The sequence below is a fragment of the Camelus bactrianus genome, chromosome 33 (assembly GCF_048773025.1).
Source record: "Camelus bactrianus isolate YW-2024 breed Bactrian camel chromosome 33, ASM4877302v1, whole genome shotgun sequence".
NCBI lineage: Eukaryota > Metazoa > Chordata > Mammalia > Artiodactyla > Camelidae > Camelus > Camelus bactrianus.
The window spans coordinates 16,201,686-16,221,083 of record NC_133571.1 but is presented as its reverse complement, the minus strand read 5'-3'; the positions used below and the strand labels follow the sequence as shown (position 1 = coordinate 16,221,083).

The following is a 19,398-nucleotide window of genomic DNA, read 5'->3' as shown; positions in this document are numbered from 1 at the left end:
ATTACCCAAGGAATGTAGAGTATGCATTCCTTGATGGCTTGTGAACCACACTTCCTGAAGCTGGCCACCAGCCAGAGCTGAGGCCATCAGTATCTTAAAAATGAATTCTTTATGAGACAAAGAACAATCCACCCAATTTCTGAAATCACTGAAGTAGAAAAAGCTTGTCTGTTAGTAACCTAAAACCTGGTTGACGTTTAGACTTCTTTGTATTTCTAGTATGGGAGGAGATCGAATGTCACCCCCAAAATGTCTTTTCCTTTCTACCAGCAGCCATTGTAAGGCACTGAATAGCCTGGGATTGTATCTTACTGAAACCTAACCGCTCTACTCAGAAGAGAAACCTCTGTCAAAAATATTGCCCGCTAAGATGAAGGTGATGTGATGATTCTGTCTCTCCAAGAACTTAAAAGTCTAGGGGCAAGATGAGACAAGTATCTCTGAAGGATGCTTCAAAATCCAAATAAAGCAATAGTCTGGAGGGGTATCCTGCCGAGTCTTTGTAGGAAGAGGTGAGTGGTGGAGACACAACAGCTGGAATGTTCTCCTTGTCTCTAGTGGAGAAAAGATGGGGATGCAGGCTCAGAATCAGGAGTCAGCAACATTAGCTGTGGGTGTGCCTGGCTGGAGAGAAGACATCCTAGCCTGCGGTTATGGCAAGATATGCACGATGCACGGGGGTGGGGGGACATGTAGGGGCTTAATTTTGCTTTATTTTTGCAAGTAGATTATAATTATCCTTATGGTTATTTTCTTACTCTCTGTTTAGGCAACGAGTATTTTCATTTGATGTCCTTCAAATTATCTTATTTCATGTCTGTCTCCTATTTGGATCATTTCCTTCAAAGTCAAAGTTATATCTCTTGTAAGTGTGCTGTGGCCCATTCAAATCATTTTGGCTCTCAAACTGCAATATCCTATAAGTCACCACGCTGAGTAGCTCTCCTTTATCCAAAGAGAGAAGTGTATCTTTTGCATCAGGTGACGCACAAGAGGGGCCAGGCTTCTTTCCCAAGAGTTGAGTAATTGGTCATCCAGCACTTTCCCCGCATGTCCGCCAGTTTTATCCCTCTCTACCGAATCCTGGCAACTTAAATGATAGAAATTATGATGTTTTCCCATCAATGCACATTTTCACATATATTGTCCACTGAGTTCCCCTTTCTATTTATGAAGAGGTCTAAGGAAAATCCACCTGAAAGGTAAATATCTTATCTTCCTTAGTGTCACCATTACTCACCTATTCAGACAATTCCTCATCAAATCAATAATAAAAAGTAACAGTCTCAAAGTATATTTGTTAAGATTCTAGTGAGGCCAGTGTTTCCAAGTGAACCCCTAATATTGATCCCAGTGAACTGAATCACACCAGTTACAAGGGAACCCAGAGCCAGCCTGAGGGGATCATTCTAAATTGAGCTAATCTTTTATGAGTTTTTTCTTTTTTAATTTCTGCTTTTTAAAGTAACACAAGAACTGTTATTTTTTTCCTTTACCCAGTTCCTAGATTGAGTTTAACCAATGAAATTAAGTTAGCTTAAGTATAATTATTTGAGGATATGGAAAGTGTCTTGCACAGTCCTTTGGTGAACAAATTAGGGACTGAGTGAATGAATGAATGAATGAACGACTTTGTAAATGAAGGTCCTTTCCATTAGTCAGGGGTGGGCTGAACAGTATGAAATGGTTGGAGATGGTAGTAAACAAAACTGGTTAAATCACTCGGTGGTGTATCTTAAGTTGGTGTTAACAAGAGTGTTGTGGAAAATCATTAGTCCACTTGATCAGAAATCAAAGTAATTGTACTTTGTATTGTCATGGACTACTGCAAACTGATGCAACTAACGTTCCACCGAACAGTATTTTCCTGGGCTTTTGAAAGACCCCAACATTTCACAACATGTCAGCTCAGCAGGGAAGACCCATTAAATAATAAATAATAAATAATAAATAGTCTGATCCAATCCATATGTTTATAAGGAAGAACAAAGGCCCAAGGAAGCGCTACAACTTGTCGAATGTCACACATTTTCTGCAGAGCACTATGGGTCTCCTCTTCCCAACCCAGGTAATGCTCCTTCTGCTCCACCGGGGCTCCATGCTATGAGGTCATGGGAAGGGAGACGAGCCAGGCCGAGGAGGACTGATGAGCCCAGGATGCAGGACTGAGAAGGTCTACTGAGGAAAGGCTGAGCTGGTCGTAAGGATTCAGGAGCAACTGAGCAGTGACTGAGGGATGGCAAACGAGAGCGCAAAGAGCCAGGGGACCCTACCTAGGTGAAGCAAAACTCAAGAAAAGCTTTGTTGGTTAAAACAAAAAACAAAACATGGAGAGGGAATATTACTAAAATCCGGTCAGTAACCTCCACGGCTGCAAAGATCTGCCCAAATGCAGCGACATAGAGAAACTTGAGTTTCTTCCGCAGTTGGCTGGGAGAGGGATAAAGTGGCCTGAGAGCTTCATGGCTAACACTGCTAAGTGAGACACCATGATCCCCAGTGATGCCAGAGCAAAAATAAAACTGAGGACCGCAAAGAAATGACAGGGTGCTCAGATCCAAGCCGAACAAAAGGGCAGAGAATTGCCAGGAGTTGTTTTCAAAGGAAAATATCTTCACCCTCATGTCAAGGATAGAAAAATCACAAAGAAAAGAAAAGAGATGGTGTTGAGATTTATCGCGACACGTTACTGTGGTAGGTAAAGGCCAGGCAGCAAAGAGTGTGGTGTAGAAGAGAATTAGACCATTTTCATAGCATGAAAAATATGGGGCTGAAGTGGAATGTGAGGGAAACGTTTCAAGTCTCAGGCCAGAGTTTGGGAGAGAGAATGTCTCAGTGCCCCACTGGGAGGAAGTGGCACTACAAGGGGTGGGGTCAGCAGAACCGTGGGATAAGAAGAAATGCTCCCCATGGTCGCCTCACCCAAACTCCTGGGTGGAACTATTAAAATTCAGATTCTGCCTGAGGGCAAAGCAGCAGAACATCATAACCCAAAGGAGAGAGATGAAGCAAGGTGAAATGAAAGACACTGGGCAGATGGGCCCTCCTGCTTCAACCACACGGTGCTGGGATGGGCGCGGGTCAAAAATGTGTAGTCGCTCTGGAGCCAGGGCTGACCGATTTGGCTGAGACGGCTCAGTAATCATTTGGTTACCATGTGTGTAGATGCAGCTTTGCTTAATTACCTGGATGTTTGGGCTACGTGAGGTCAGAGATTTGGAAAATGAGAAAAAAAAATCAAAGTAATTGACAAGATGATTTTCTCTTTGAGTTTCTACCCCCAATGCTTTCTCATCATTATCCTTAAAATCAAGAAAGAAAAGCATGAAGAATGTACATATATAGTTAAAAAAAAAGTTATGTTTCTGTTTGGGTTTTTTTTTTTTTTTTTTTTTAGCTTTAGGCTGTAAGTCAAAGTTATGTCCGTCTGTCACACGTAAAAGGAAGTACTGTATTTACGGCATGACATGAGAAATCTCCTTAAAGTTACCTTAGTGCAATTTCGTCTAACTGATTTAACAGAAACAAGCCTCAAGGAGTCCAGTGTGCAGAGCGAGACGGTGAAGTGATCAGACAGGTCTAAGTTAGAGTGGAGTGCTTTCCTACAGCAACCCAACACCCCTCCCAAAGAGTTGGACAAATTCTTACTTTAGGAATCAACTCACACCAGCTCCTTTAACAGTTGGATCTTGCAACTGGAAACCACAAGATTAGGGATGAAACTGTTCAGGCATCTCTGTAACAGCTACTTGAGCCATCGCGGGCCCCCAGAAGAAGGCTAGAGCTGCGTGGGAGCGTCTGCTGCCAAAGCCTCTTCCTGACTCCATCTGTGCCACCAGCACTAACATGACACCTCGGCAGCTCCGGGCAGAGCCCAGTTCTGACACTTTCACACTCAGAGCCAGTCGGATGCAGAAACTACTGTGTGTGTTGGTGACATTTCATCCTCTTTAATCCCTCTGACATCAGCCAGTCTGCTCCGTCTTTCCTCCAGCACTTCTCAGTGTGGGTCCCAGGGCGCTTGAAAAACAAGACAGGAAGGAGCGGAGCCCTCACGTCATGGAGTCCGTCCACAGGAGATGAGTCATTTGTGGGAAAATATTAGGTGTTCTAAGTGTCCTCACCCCATCCTCTCCTGCTTTCAGATTTCTGGTCCTGCCAACCTGTGCATTTGATTTCTCCACACCCTTTGCCCTGATGAAGAGAAGCTGGGGAAGCTGGCTTTGCGGCTCCTTTCAGGGACACTTCAGCCGTCCCCTCCAAGCCGCCAGCTCTTCAGTCAGGAAACCGCTGCTCTGCTGCCTTGCATCCCCTTAGAAGTTTCCCCCTTCCAGTTTCCTTCTCAAGATAACCATCTCAGGTCTCTGAAAAGAGCTCTAGACATCTGAAAACGTGTGAATATTGAATAAGAAAAGTCAAAGCACGAGAACCTCCTCAGAAGACAGGAAAGAGAGGACATCTCCCAACTCCAAAGTATACATGGCATCGTTCTTCCTTTTCAAAGTGACACGCCTTCAGACTTGACCGTATAAGTAGACAGGTTCTATGACTATTGCGGAAAGAGCTCAAGTTTTATGTCTGTTTTAAATGCCTTTCTTAAAAAATTTCGTAACATAGAGGTAAAAATTATCAACGATCCAACCCTTCAGAGATAGTCACCAATTGCCAAAATTCTGTTTTCTTCCTATGCCCTGTCACCGGCAGCTAGAAACTCACATTGAGGACAAAGAGGAATCAAGGAACCCATGTCCCCCTCCCAAAAGCTGAAATTCTTTGGGGTCGGGTACTTCCTCAGGGTTCTCGGCCCCCATCGTCTCACAGGCACACATACACACAATAACAGCATGCTGTGTGGACTGGTGGGTGTATAAAAAGATTACTAAGAGGAAGAAAGATTTAGGTTAGGATTCAAAGAATTGACTAGAAATATGGTTCATGAGCCTTATGGGGAGTGTGTGGCATTTTTTTCTCCCTTTCCTTTGGGAAAGGAGACCTAGTTCCACCACCATGCCAGTGGAGGAAGCCCCAGTGACTCTGATGTAGGAAGAAAGGAAAAAACCAGTCCTTTGGGCTAAAGCTTTGTGGTTGCTAGGGCAGGGAGGATTGGAGATGAACATTAAATTAGAAATGAAATTGAAATTGTAAGACAAATTAAATTCAGCAGACGGGACTGTATTTACTAGTGACTGAAAGTGAACAGAAACAGCTTCTGTCCAAGACATTGCTAAGAGGCAAAAAAAGGAAGCTTGAACATCTTCCTATGAAGCTTTTTAATGCTTTTGCAGGAGTTTTTGCACATAGAAAAGATTATTTTGGGTTGAAAAAACTTGACTGATATTCAATTTGTTTAATTTATAAATTCAAACACTAAGTTCAAATTATAAATCTTATGGAGTTATTTATATGTCTGATAAGTTTTAACAATCATTTTTAAGGATCTATAAATAATGTTTGCTCCCATTTATGAATGTAGCAAACTAGACACTTTATAGTAAACTAAATTTATAGATGTAATATATTCTAATTCCTTTCTAATATTCAGCTGTATGGCTCCACAAACAGAACCTGTATGAGTACTACTTCTTATGTATCTTAAATAATTCTTATAACTCGAAAGTATGGTGACCCTAATATTTTCTTATATGGCCCGATCCTTTGCATAACATTTCAACTTAAACCTGCAAGTCTAAATTAATTACTCAATTATATTGTTTAAATTGAAGTTATAAGGCTATTAATCTGAGATAAATTCTACAAAATATTTAAAGTATATGAGATATATGTACAGATTCTTTATTATTATAAAGTTATTAAAATTATGGGCTTTAGTCTTATGTATTTCTATACCTTAACGTTTTCCTAGGATTAAAAGAGGGACCATCATTCAAGAAAGATGGTAACCTGAGGTTGCCTACCCATAAAGAAAGACACTTAACCACTCCAGATAACGGAATTTCCTTAAAGCCAGAAATACTGGCCAGGTAGAAATCTTGGTACCCTGGACATCAACTAAGAACACCCCATAACACTGAACCCCTCTTTGAAGTATTATGAAAAGGTTTTGATTATCTGACTACTCTCAGAAATGCACATCTTTCTTCGAGACTAAACACTTGATTAGACTTTTCATTTCTTGCTCTCAATTAGGGCATTTTTATTTCTAGGAGTATTCTGCTTGTTTTTCCATCAAATTCATGGTATCATTTTTTTATGATATGTCATATTACCCAAAGCCATTTCCAAACTGATCTCCTATTTCTTAAATACATAAAGCATGGCTCTTGTATAGGTTGTGTCTGATACTCCAAAATCTAAATCTTTACATGAATTTTCTCATTTTGTTTTGTTTTGTTTCTGTTGGTTCTTCTTCATATTAGTTTGTTTTCTTGTGGGCTTAATTACTGGCAGAATGCTAGTCTTTGGACTTGAAAAAAAAAATTGCAGGAATGATCTCAGGCCTTCTCTGTAGAACATTTGCATTTACTTCTGCCAGGTGTCCGGGAGTACCACCAGTCCAGGACCGCCATATATATAGTCTCCTATGAGACGCCTCACCTTTTTGGGCTCTAGATTTTACTTCTATACCCGACACCTCACATCAAAACAATAGTTTAAATGAGCAAAGACAACTTTGGGGCAAAAGAAATGTCCATATTCAGCTTTTCTTTCAAGATTTTTGGTTTCTCTTCAGCTTATCTTACTGGGTTCTTGATGTTTTACATTCTTTTCATGAGAGAGTTGGTCTGCATACCCTAAAAACAAAGACTTTTGAGTTTATGGGATCTTGCTTTATTCAATATTACTTGGACCATAAAACTCTTGAGGATATTTTAAAATACAGCCAGTTGAATTAGATTTTTCACATGGCCTTAGCTGACTTACAGCCCCAGATTATGAAGACTTTCTTCAGATATTATAAACTATAAACTATGATTGAAGGTAATAAATGGAGGAAAATGAAGCATCTGTAGTTGTGCACCACCAAATACTACAGGTGAGACAAGATGCTCCTAAAAATGTATTAAATCAGGAGCATTTGTCTTATAAATTTGCTTCAAATTATTTATTTTTAATGTCTCCAAGTTATCTCATTATATAACTAGACCATAATTATTTGATTATTCACCTTTAGTCAGCTGTTATATTTTCCAGTTTTCCACTATAACTACCACTGTGTTGTATTTGTTTGTACATAAATCTGTGAGAAAATCTCTGATAATTTTTTAAATACGAATACGTTGAAACGAGGTTACTTAATCAAAGGATGTGAGCATATAAGTCTCTCAACAAGCATTGCCAAGTCACCCTCCAGTGAGGTGGCTCCAATTTTCACCCTCCAGCAATAAGACCTGAGTTTGTGTTTAAATAATCCTTACCAACATGTGTTATTGTCACTGAAAAATATACGGACCTGCTTATTGGAAACGTGAAAAAAAAGAACTATTTTGTTATTTTAATTCCAATTTCTTTCATTATCATGAACTTTTTGACTAAGCTTATTAGCCATTGAAATTTCCCTCATAAATTATCTGTTCACTTCCTATGCTTTTCTAAATTTGAATGTTTATCATGTTTCTTACTACATTAACTTTACTAGTTAACTTACTATAATACTTCATAAATTAAGCATATTGACCCATTGGGTTTCACATAGTTTGCAAATACTTTTATATTTCATGTGCCTTTTAGATTGATTTATAACACTTTATCACATACAGCAGTTTTTAGTCAAATATGCTACAGAAGTTTGTAGTGAAAGAATTTTTTTCCTTTATGATTTCAATAATGATGATTGATTGTCAAAACATTCATTGCATATTTAATTATATCAATAATTTTGGAGACCCAGAATGGACAAAACAATCTTGAAACAAAGAACAAAGTTGGAGGACTTACACTTTTGACTCCAAAGTGTACTATTTTAAAGCTACAGTTATCAAGACAGTATGGTAATGGCATAAGGATAGATGTAAATCAATGGACTAGAACTGAGAGGCTGGAAATAACTCCTTACAGTTAAGGTCATTGATTTTTTGGAATGATGCCAAACTATTTAAATGGCAAAACAAGGTCCTTTCAACAAATGGTGCTGGAAAAAATATCTACATGTAAAAGAATAAAACTGGACCTCTTCTTTGCACAAAATTAACTCAAAATAGAGTGTAGATATGAATGTAAGAACTGAAACTATAAAACTCTTAAAAAAAATAGTAAATCTTCATGACCTTGGGTTAGGCAATGATTTTTCAGATACAACAACAAAAGCACAAACAACAAAAGAAAAAAAAAAAAACAAATTGAACTTCATCAAAATTTAAAAACTTTTGTGTTGCAAATCAAATCATAAAAAAAATGTAAAGACAACCCACAGAATGGGAGAAAATATTTGTAAATCAGATATCTGATAAGAGACTACTTCTGCACGTCCACTAGGATGGCTACAATCAAAAAGACAGATAAGAATGTGGGTGAAATTGGAACTCTCCTCCACTGCTGGTTTAAAATGAGAAAGATGCTTGGTCTAGAAATTTCAAAGATATTAAACATATGGTTTCCAGATGACCCAGTACTCCACTCTTTGTGTTACCCAAGAGAAACACAAACATATGCCTATACAATGACATATACATGAATATCAAAGCAGTATAAACAAAAAGTAGAAACAACCCAAATGCCTATCAGCTGATAAACTTTAGTAAAGCTATACAGTGAAATATCATTTGAGAACAAAAGAAAATGAAATACTGATATATGCTGCAGCATCAATGAACCTTAAAAACATTATGCTAAGTGAAATAAATCACACACACACAAAGAACATATATTATATGATTCTATTCATATTAAATTCCCAGAATAGGCAAATCTATAGAGACAAAAAGTAGATTAATGGTTTTCAGAGGATAGTGGGAGGTGGAAATGTGGGTGACCACTAATGGGTATGGATTTCTTTTTGGAGTGATGAAAATGTTAAAAATTAGATTCTGGTGATGGTGGCATAACTCTGAGTACACTAAAAAAACATTGAATTTTACACTTTAAATAGGTAAATAGTATGATACGTGAAATATATTTCAATGAAGTTGTTAAAACTAAATGTTGGAAAGTAACTTGATAAACTTCTAAATCTATCCATGATAGAAACAAACCTTGCAAAGTGAGACTTCATTCTTTAACACAATAACCATATCAAACCAAGATCATATTTCAATGTAATTAATGGTGAAATACTGACGGCACGCTCATCAAAAGGATAAAAAGTGCACTAGTATTTGACATATTTCTGATGTACAGAACCAATGCAATAAAGCAAGAAAAAGTAATGAGGTATATATTTTCAACATTCTTAAATGATATCATTGTCTATATATAAAATGTAATGAAGAAAAAATAATGTAAATTCTACACAATGTCTTCCAAAAAAATAGGAGCAATGGAAATACTCTCCATCTCATTGCATGAGGCCAGCATTACTCCAAAACCAAAGACATTACAAGGGAACTATAACTGGTTTGATAAACAATTTTCAAAAATCCTTAACAAATATTAGGAAATCAAATATGACAATATATTAAAAGGATAATATATCATGATCAAGAGAGATTTATCTTAGAAATCCAAGACTGGCTCAATATTCAAATATAAATCAATGTAATTCCCTATATTGATGGAATAAAAGGGAAAAAAAAAACCATGATAACCTCAATATATGTACAAAAGGCATTTAAGGCAAAATGCAACATTGTTTTGTGATTAAAAATTCTCAACAAACTAAGAATAGAAGGTAACTTTCTTAGCCTGATAAAAGACTCTTACCAGAATAACCTTAAAGATAAAAAACTGAAGGCTTTCCTCCTAAGTTTTGCAACAGGGCAAATGCATCTTCTTGCACTACTCATTTTCAAAATCATACTGATGGTCAATCAGTCAATAAAGTAATGAAAAATAAGTAAAATTTATATAATATTAGAAGGAAGGCACTGTTTCTATTTACAGACAATTAAAAAAATACTACTAGAATCAATATGTGAATTTAGTAAGACTGCAGGTTAATTTTTAAAAATTTTATTTCTACATACTAGTAACAGATAATTGGAAACTGAATATTTTCAAAATACCATTTGCAAAATCACCAAAAGATAAACACTATATAATACTTGGGTATGAGTGTTTCTAAAAATATGTGCTTACTGTCTATGCTGAAAACTGAAAAACACTGTGAAAGAAATCAAAGATCTAAATAAATGGAGATGCTTATCATATTCATGGATTGGAAGACTTAATATTATTAAGATTTCAATTCTCCCCAATCATCTATAGATTCAACACATTCCTATACATTTTCAGGACTTCATTTCCTTTAATTAGTCATAGAAAATGTTTACTGCGGTAATCCTCAAACTTTTTTTTTAGTTACATATCGTTCAAGAAAAGGGTAAAAAATTTGAAGCAGAAAAGAAATAGGGAGGGTGCTCTTAATGGCAGAGGACATGAGCACATCTCTACAGCTCATATTAATAAGGAACCTAGGAACGGAACCCTTCAACATCAATCTGCCCAATCAATACCCTAGTAATATAAACAAGAAAGTTGAGTCAAAGAGAGTTGACTGAACTTGTCAAAAGTTACACAGCCTCAACATTTGTGGCAAGGCCCCAGAAAAGAAGTCTCCTGACTGCCTTATCCAATGACTTCTCTAAAAATAATAAATTACATATTTATGAAAAATTATTTCTACTTGCCTAGAATACCTTGAAGCCTGGAATCATGACTTTTTTTGGTTACCCTGCAGTACTTGCATACAGCAGAAAAACAAAAAGAGTATACTAAATTGAGTTCAAAGAAATGTACAATGAATTGGTCTATACTGAGCAGTTTATACTTGCCAATTCTCAGATGTGGTTCATGGAATTCATTAGAAGTAAGTCTGACCCTGGATTATCTGGAACCAATAAATTATTTGGAACCAAGAAAGTGCTTTACATGATCAATGGTAATGAATGAAAAAGGAAAAAAATGTAATTCAAAATCACTGCTACCAGAGCATAGGTGAGAGAAAATCAGGTTGAGATTTTCTTGTTAAGACTTAAGGTGAGTGTCTTCAAAAAGACTTTAAAAAAAAAAAAAAAAAAAACGCATCCCATTTTAATTTCAGAGAATTATCAGGGGGGAGTGTGTCGTTTACCAACCTAATGCTTACTGAACAGTGCCAATTCTTAGGACCAGCCTTACTATAAACCAGTGCCCCTGTTAAGCTTGCCAATATGTGGAGAGAACTTGGTAAAAGAAAGTGTTCAGGGTCACCCCAGGGCTTGTGAAGAAGAGCTATTCTCTGCCTGATTTTAGAGGATTTTTCCCCCCATGCCCAAGAAAGAATCACTTTGTAAAGTTTGAGGGTACCAGTAAAATGAGAAGACACGTATTTAATTCCATTGCCGGATACCTGCTTCACCAGAAGATGCCTGTTGGGCTACTGGATGTGGTGGACACAAGAACTAGGAAAAGCTGACATAGCAGGATTCTACCAGTGATGAGTGGGGACAGGATTGGCACCCTTTGTTCTCAGTTTTGAAGAGATCCGGGAAATAATCCTACATGCCTGTGGACCACAGGGAGTTGAAGAGACTACATGCTACAACCTCTCTGCAACCGACACAGCAGGTTGAGAACAGCAAAACACCAGAGACGTGAAGCAAGATACCACCTCCCGGGAGTCAGCAGGAAGGTACGGCCAAGTCTTACAAGGCATCACCAGTGACTAGGGAAGCTGCTTTGGGAGAAGTTCCTCATCAGTAAGGCATGTGAGACCAACCATCCATGTGCTTATATTCACAGACAATGAGCTAGAATAGCCACCAGGACCATCCCAAGGCAAGACTGCCACATTGCCCAGTCAAAAAGAAAAGATGTTTTCTTTCTCCCTTTCTCCTGTCCCAACACCTGAGAAACTACTGCCAGGAGGAGGAAAAGGGCAAAGCTACCTGAGAGCCAGGCCATACAGCCCTCACCCTCACTCCAAGATGGTCAAGTCCAGCACCGCATGGAAGGGTAGAGACCACTTTGGATGTAACATGAGATGGAAGTTGTAAGATGAACGTGCTGAATCTCAGAAATAGATACCAAACTACTTAAAGAGCCCAACGCGGAAGAAGTTATAGAAAGTCCAAGATAATATTCCGTGGGTCACTATCCAGGATGAAAAGCAAATTCAGCATGAGGACAGTGATAGAAAATTAAACCCCTTGAAGCTTCTATCTTCAGCAAAACTCATCAATAAATTGGTTACATATATTAATGTATTATATATAAATATAACACTAGAAAATTACAAGTTTTAACCTTCCCAAGCCTCTCTCCATCTCCTTGGTTCTTAAATAAAAATTGACCAGAGAGAAAAAACAAGTCTCTCAAATACCTTCATTGATCATGGTCCTAGCTATGACTAATCTCCTAATAAACTTCTCATTCGGCTTCCAATCATGTAAGTTTTGTGCCTTTGACTCATCTTTCCATTTACAACCTCATTTAGCCCTTAGACCCAACATTTGGCACAACTTCCCTGGACATGACCTTTGGGTATTTTTCTTCAACTATGATTCATATTTTCCCTCCAGTTTCAGAGACATCAATCATCCTGGGTCAGCGTCTCACCTGATTTTGCTTGACAGCTGGACTTGCAGGCTACAGTGCCACTCGTCTGCCAGAGCTCCCATTAGTTTTGATCTAGTCCAGACTTAAGGGGTCATACCACGCCAGAACATAAACAAGGCTCTTTTACCAGAGAGACAGGCTTCTTGTTGTTTTTGTTCTTAGATCTTAAATTACTGTCTGATGCTCTCTCCAGTGTCCAGATATTCCTGTATCTAAGGAATTTGTCTTCTGTATACCTTCCTTGGTGAGGTGTCTAGTAAAGTCATTGGTCAGAAGGTATCACAAAGGGTTTGCCTCATTAGGACCAAGCTCTGTCCAACATTGATAGCTAACAGAAACATGCTTCAGTAGCAATAAATATGAAACTAAGGGTACTTAGTTTCATATTTATTCAGAAAAGTCATTCAAATTAAGAATTTATAGGTAGGGACTTATTTTTAAAAGTACCATAAACATTAATTTTAACTAAAAACAAATAGAAATATAAACTTATTTGCCAATCTTGTAATATAGGACCACAACAACTCCTTTGAGTATAGATCTGCAGATCAGTGTTCTGCTTAGTTTTTACTGTATAAATAACACACTATGCTTGTGTGGGGGCAGAGGGTATATGAGAAAGTTCTGTACCTTCCCCTCAATTTTGCTGTGAACCTTAAACTGCTCTAAAAAGAAAAAAAACTTAATTTTTTAAAGTGTATCATTTATGCAATAAATAGTTGGAACCATACAGTATTTAGCTTTTTCAGATTGGCTTCTTTCACTTTGTAACTTGCAGTTGGGTTCCTCCATATTTTTTTTTATGGCTTGATAGTTCATTTCTTTTTAGTGCCGAATAATATTCCATTATTAGGAGGTAATGCATTTATTTACCAACTCACCTACCGAAGGATGTCTTAGTTGCTTTCAAGTTTTGGCAATTACAAATAAAGTTGCCATAAACATCCATGGGCAGGTTTTTTGTGTGGATAATTTTTCAGTCCCTTTGGTTAAATACCAAGCAGCTCAGTTACTAGATTGTATGGTAAGAGTATGTTTAGTTTTGTAAAAAAAAAACAAACAAACAAACAAAAAACCTGTTGTACCATTCTGTCTTCCCACCAGCAATGTATGAGAGTTCTCCTTGCTCCACATCATGACTAGCATTTAGTGTTGTCAGTGTTCTAGATTTTGGCCATTCTAATAAGTGCGTAGTGGTATCTATTATTTTGATTGGCATTTCCCTGACACATGATGTGGAGCATTTTTTGTATGGTGGTTTGCCATCTGTATACCTTCTTCGGTGAGGTGTCTTGTAAGCTCGTTGGCCCAGTTTTTAATCAGGTTTTCTTTTTTTTCCTTATTGCTGAGTTCTTCTGTATTTTGGATCATAAGCCTTTATCATATATGTCTTTTGAAAAAATTTTCTTAGTCTGTGGCTTATCTTTCCATTCTCTTGACATTGTATTTTGCAGAGCAGATGTTTTTAAATTTAAAGTAGTCCAGCTTATCAATTATTTCTTTCATGGATTGTGCCTTTGGTGTTGGATCTAAAAAGTCATTGCCATACCCAAGGTCAAGTAGGTTCTCACCTGTTATTTTCTATCAGTTGTATAGTTTTCATTTTACATTAAGGTCTGTGATCCATTTTGGGTTAATTTTTGTAAAGCATGTAAGGTGTGTATCTAGATTTTTTCCCATGTGGATGCCCAGTTGTTCCAGCCCCCTTTTGTTGAGAAGACTATCTTTGCTCCATTGTATCACGTTTGCTTCTTTGTCAGAATTCAGTTGACTATATTTATTCATTTGACTATATATTGGTCTGTTCATGGGAATCTCTGTTCTATTCCATTGATCTAATTCTTTCCTCAATACCATACTGTTGTGATCACTTTTGCTTTCTAGTACATCCTGAAGTCTGGTAGTGTCAGTCCTCCAATTTTGTTCTTCTACTTCAGTATTGTGTTGGCTATTCTGGGTTTTGTGCCTCTCCATATAGACATTGGAATCAGTTTGTTGATACCCACAACATAACTTGCTGGGATTTTGATTGCAATTGGATTGAATCTATAGATCAAGTTGGGAAAAACTAATGTCTTGACAATATTGGGTCTTTCTATCTATTAACATAGAATATCACTCCATTTATTTACTTCTTTGATTTCATTCATCAGAGTTTTGTCATTTTCCTCATATAGGTCTTGTATGTATTTAATTAGATTTATACCTAAGTATTTTACTTGGGGGGAGTGCTAATGTAGATGGTATTGTATTTTAATGTCAAATTCCACTTGTTCATTGATGATATATAAAAAAGTGATTGACTTTTATATATTAATCTTTTATCCTACAACCTTGCTATAACTGCTAATTAGTTCCAGGGGATTTTTTTTTTTTTGTCATTTCTTTCAGATTTTTCTGTATAGATGATCATATCATCAAACAGACAGTTTTATTTCTTCCTTTTCAATCTGTATATCTTTTCTTTTCTTGTCTGATTGCATTAGCTTGCACTTCTAGTATGATATTAAAAAGAAGTCATGATAGGGGACACCCTTGCCTGTACCTGGTGGGAAAGCTTCAAGTTTCTCACCGTTAAATATGATGTTAGCTGTAGGTTTTTGTAGATAGTCTTTATCAAGTTGAGGAAGTTACTCTCTATTCCTAGTTTACTGAGAATTTGTTTTGCAAAGGTCTTGGATTTTGTCCAATGCTTTTTCTGCATCCATTGATATGAGCATGTGATTTTTCTTTTTTGCTGTATTAATGTGGTTGATTACATTAACTGATTTCAAATATTGAGCCAGTCTTGCATACCTGGGATAAATTCCACTTGTTCACAATGTGTAACTCTTTTAATACACTGTTGGATTTGAGTTGCTAATATTTTGCTGAGAATTTTTGCATCTTTGTTCATGGGAGATACTAGTCTATAGTTTTTTTTTGTTTGTTTTTTGTTTTCTTTCTTATGATATCTTTGGTTTAGTACTAGGGTAATTCTAGGGCCTCACAGAGTGAGTTAGGAAATATTCCCTCTACTTTGATTCTCTGAAAGAGGTTGTAGAGAATTTGCATCATTTCTTTTTTAAATGTTTGATAGAATGTACCAGTGAACCCATCTGAGCCTGGCTTTCTGTTTTGGAAAGTTATTAATCATTGATTTAGTTTCTTTAACAGATATAGGCCTATCTAGATTGTCTGTTCCTTCTTGTATGAATTCTGGCAAATTGTGTTTTCCAAGAAATTGGTCCATTTCATCTAGCTTAGCAAATTTGTGGGCATAGAGCTGCTCATGATATTTCAAAAAAATTGTTCACTTACTATCCATAGGATCTGTAGGGGTAGAACTTTTTCATTTGTGATATTAGTAACTTGTGTCCTCTTTATTTCTTAGTCTGGCTAGTGGCTTACTGATTTTATAGATCTTTTCAAAGAAGCAACTTTTGCTTTGCTGATTTTATCTATTGATTTCCTGTTTTCAATTTGATTTCTGCTCTAATTATTATTTCCTTTCTTTTCCTTACTTTGGATTTAATTTGCTCTTCTTTTTCTAGTTTTAAGGTGGAAACTTAGATTACTGATTTTAGATTTTTCTTCGTTTCTAATATATGCATTCATATATTAGAATGCTATAAGTTTTCCCTGAAATATTATTGTCACTACATTCTTATCAAAACACATTTTGATAAGTAGTGTTTTTATTTTCATTTAGTTAAAAAATATCTTAAAATTTCTCTTGAGATTTCTTCTTTGACCCATGTACTATTTAGACATCTGTTATTTAATCTCCTGATATTTGAGTTTTACAGTTATCTTTCTGTTTCTAGTTTAATTCCACTGTATTCTGAGAGCAGACATTGTATGATTTCTACCTTTCAAATATGTTAAGGTGCATCTCAGGATGTGGTCTATCTCAGTGAATGTTCCATATGACCTTGAAAAGGATGTGCAATCTGTAGTTGAAAAACATTATACTGTTAAAGCATCATTCACAATCTCCAGTTTTGTTTCTTTAAAATGAAGCCAGAACTTAAATTTGTTTGTAAAGAAAGCTAAGTGTAGAATTCTAGATTTGTAAAATATTTTTAATCAAAATTTTTACGTTGTCTCTCTCTCACATCCAATCAACCGTATCCTAAAATAACTTGTCTTTGAGTCTTACCAAAATATTTCAATTCTGTTTTCAAATAAATGCTTTTTTACATTCATAGCCCATTGCTTTATGTAATATCAAATTAAATTTTATAATTATAACTCCAAGTACAACTGGAATAAATAAGTTTGGGAGTAAATTCAACTGACTCTTAGTGAACATATGGTTTTTCTGAGCAGAATTGCATAGGCTTACTAAAAAGTCGCTTACTAGTTACAAGTACTCACCATGCTATGGGCATCAGTCAGAATGTCTTACAGAGAGAGTGAAGAATGTCCATTAACCCAGCAAGCCAATTAAGTAGAGTTATGTTGAAAGATCTCCTACTATACACAGTATTAATAGCCATCATTTATAAAATCTTTATGCTTTGTAACATGCTATCACACGCATTACCAGACACACGCATAACACTCTTGGCAAATCCCTTTTTATCAAATGTTTACTAAATGTAACAAACAGCACTCAAACCAGATCATGAATGGTTGTTTTTATAGTTATTTCTCATTCTCTCTACTTCATTTTGATTTTATTAGGATTGCGGTGTCTTTATAGCTTTGATCTTTCTCCAATTTCCCAGAAATCTTCCTCACTTCAAAAACTGAGACAATTTAAGGTTTCTAGTAGTTACAAGGAAAGAATAAAAATGGAAATTCTTGAAAACACAAGGTGACAGTAGATTAAGAATTAAGATATGTATAAGAAATTGTGTAGTTAAATTCTTAAAATTGGGGAAGTCTTCATGAAAGGTGAGAGAGCTCTCTGTATTAAACTTGGAGTAAAATGATAGCCATTTATGATTTCAGTCATAAGGGGAAAGGTGAGAAGGGACAGTTCCTCCAAAGTGAATGGTATGAGCAGAACATAGGAAGGCATAGGATGCTTTAAAATAGAGGGTTTGTGAAAGGGCAAAGGGAACAGGAAACTCAGAGAAAGAGAATTTAGAATATGTTACAGAGCACAACTCACAACTCCAAAAGTCCAGAAGGAAAAAATGGCCACACTCAAAGGCCCATTCCTGAGACACAGAGGAGTAACCGTCTCCAGAAGCCACCGATGTAGATTTTATTGGTTTAGATTTTCTGAGGCAAACTGAGAAAGATTTATCTTTTCTGAGTCTAGTGGTTTTAAGTTTTTGAAACTAAAGCCTCAAAGACAGAAAAACAGAATCGTCAGGCCACCCAAGCAAAGGCGTGAAGCCTCCAGCCCGGCCATTTATTCTGGTCATGTTTTGGGGCATACGACAGTTGTTTGGGGTGAAAACTTGGGATTCCACAGCAAGTGTAATATAATATAGATATTATTGTTAAGGAAAGTTTGTTTTTATAGTGGTCAAGATTTTCAATAATTAAAAGGGTAATCAAGTGGTATCATTTGGAGATTCTTTTGGCAGAATTTCTCAGTGAACTATGTGGGTAAACTAGCCTTCTCTTCATAGGATATTTTAGAATCTAGTTTACTATAAAATATGAACTCTCAAGTTAATAAACAGGGTGGCATTTGGTGCCAAGGATTAAATATTTACTGGTAAAATATACAGTGATGAAAAGGATTTTCAAACAGGCGATAAATCAAACAGTCTGAGCTCTGTATTAAATATTATTTTTACCAGGGGAAAAAATAAAACTTAGCCCAAGGAAAAAAGTTAACCCATTGTTGTGGCTTCCTGGGGCTGAATTTGCAAGGATCATCAGAGATTCCTTTTAAAACCCAGATAAACAGCAGAGAGATTTTTAGGAAATGATTTGTTTCTCTGGTGAAGTAAGGCGTGCTAACATTTCATCCTTCACTCTGCCATAGCTGGTTCTTTCACAGACCTGGCCCGTCTCCTGTTCCACCCATCTTGTCTACCCTGAGGAGTCTGTCGCACAACGGTTAAGAGCATATGTGCTACACTGGTGAAATGTCTGTTTAGGTCTTCTGTCCATCCAGATGGCCAAGAGGCACATGAAAAGATGCTCAGCATCACTGATTATTACAGAAATGCAAATCAAAACTACAATGAGGTATCACCTCACCCCAGTCAGAATGGCCATCATTCAAAAGCCTACAAATAATAAATGCTGGAGAGGGTGTGGAGAAAAAGGAACCCTCCTACACTGTTGGTGGGAATGTAAATTGGTGCAGCCACTATGGAGGACAATATGGAGGATTCTTAAAAAACTGAAAATAAACTTAGCTTATGGTCCAGCAATCCCACTTCTGGGCATGTATTCAGAGAAAACTCTAATTCAAAAAGACACATGCACCCTAATGTTCATAGTAGCACTATTTACACTAGCCAAGACATGGAAACAACCTAAATGTCCATTGACAGATGACTGGATAAAGAAGATGTGGTTGGTATATATTTACAATGGAATACTACTCAGCCACAAAAAAGAATGAAATAATGCTATTTGCAGCAACATGGGTGGACCTAGAGATTATCATACTGAGCGAAGTAAGTCAGACAGAGAAAGATAAATATATAATATCACTTACATGTTGAAACTACAGAAAAAAGATACAAAGTCTATTTACAAACCAAAAACAGACTCACAGACAGAAAACAAACTGTGGTTACCAAACAGGAAAGGGTGGCAAGGGATAAATCGGGGGTTGAGGATTAACAG

The 19,398-nt window shown here is 36.7% G+C and overlaps 2 long non-coding RNA genes across 5 annotated transcripts in view; one reads left to right on the top strand and one right to left on the bottom strand.

Annotated features, from left to right (window-relative positions):
* The window catches only part of LOC123611929 (uncharacterized), a 184,014-nt gene that overhangs the window by 51,219 nt on the left and 113,397 nt on the right, over positions 1–19,398 (bottom strand). The window lies entirely within an intron of this gene.
* Positions 1–19,398, top strand: part of LOC123611928 (uncharacterized) — a 175,612-nt gene that overhangs the window by 139,027 nt on the left and 17,187 nt on the right. The window lies entirely within an intron of this gene.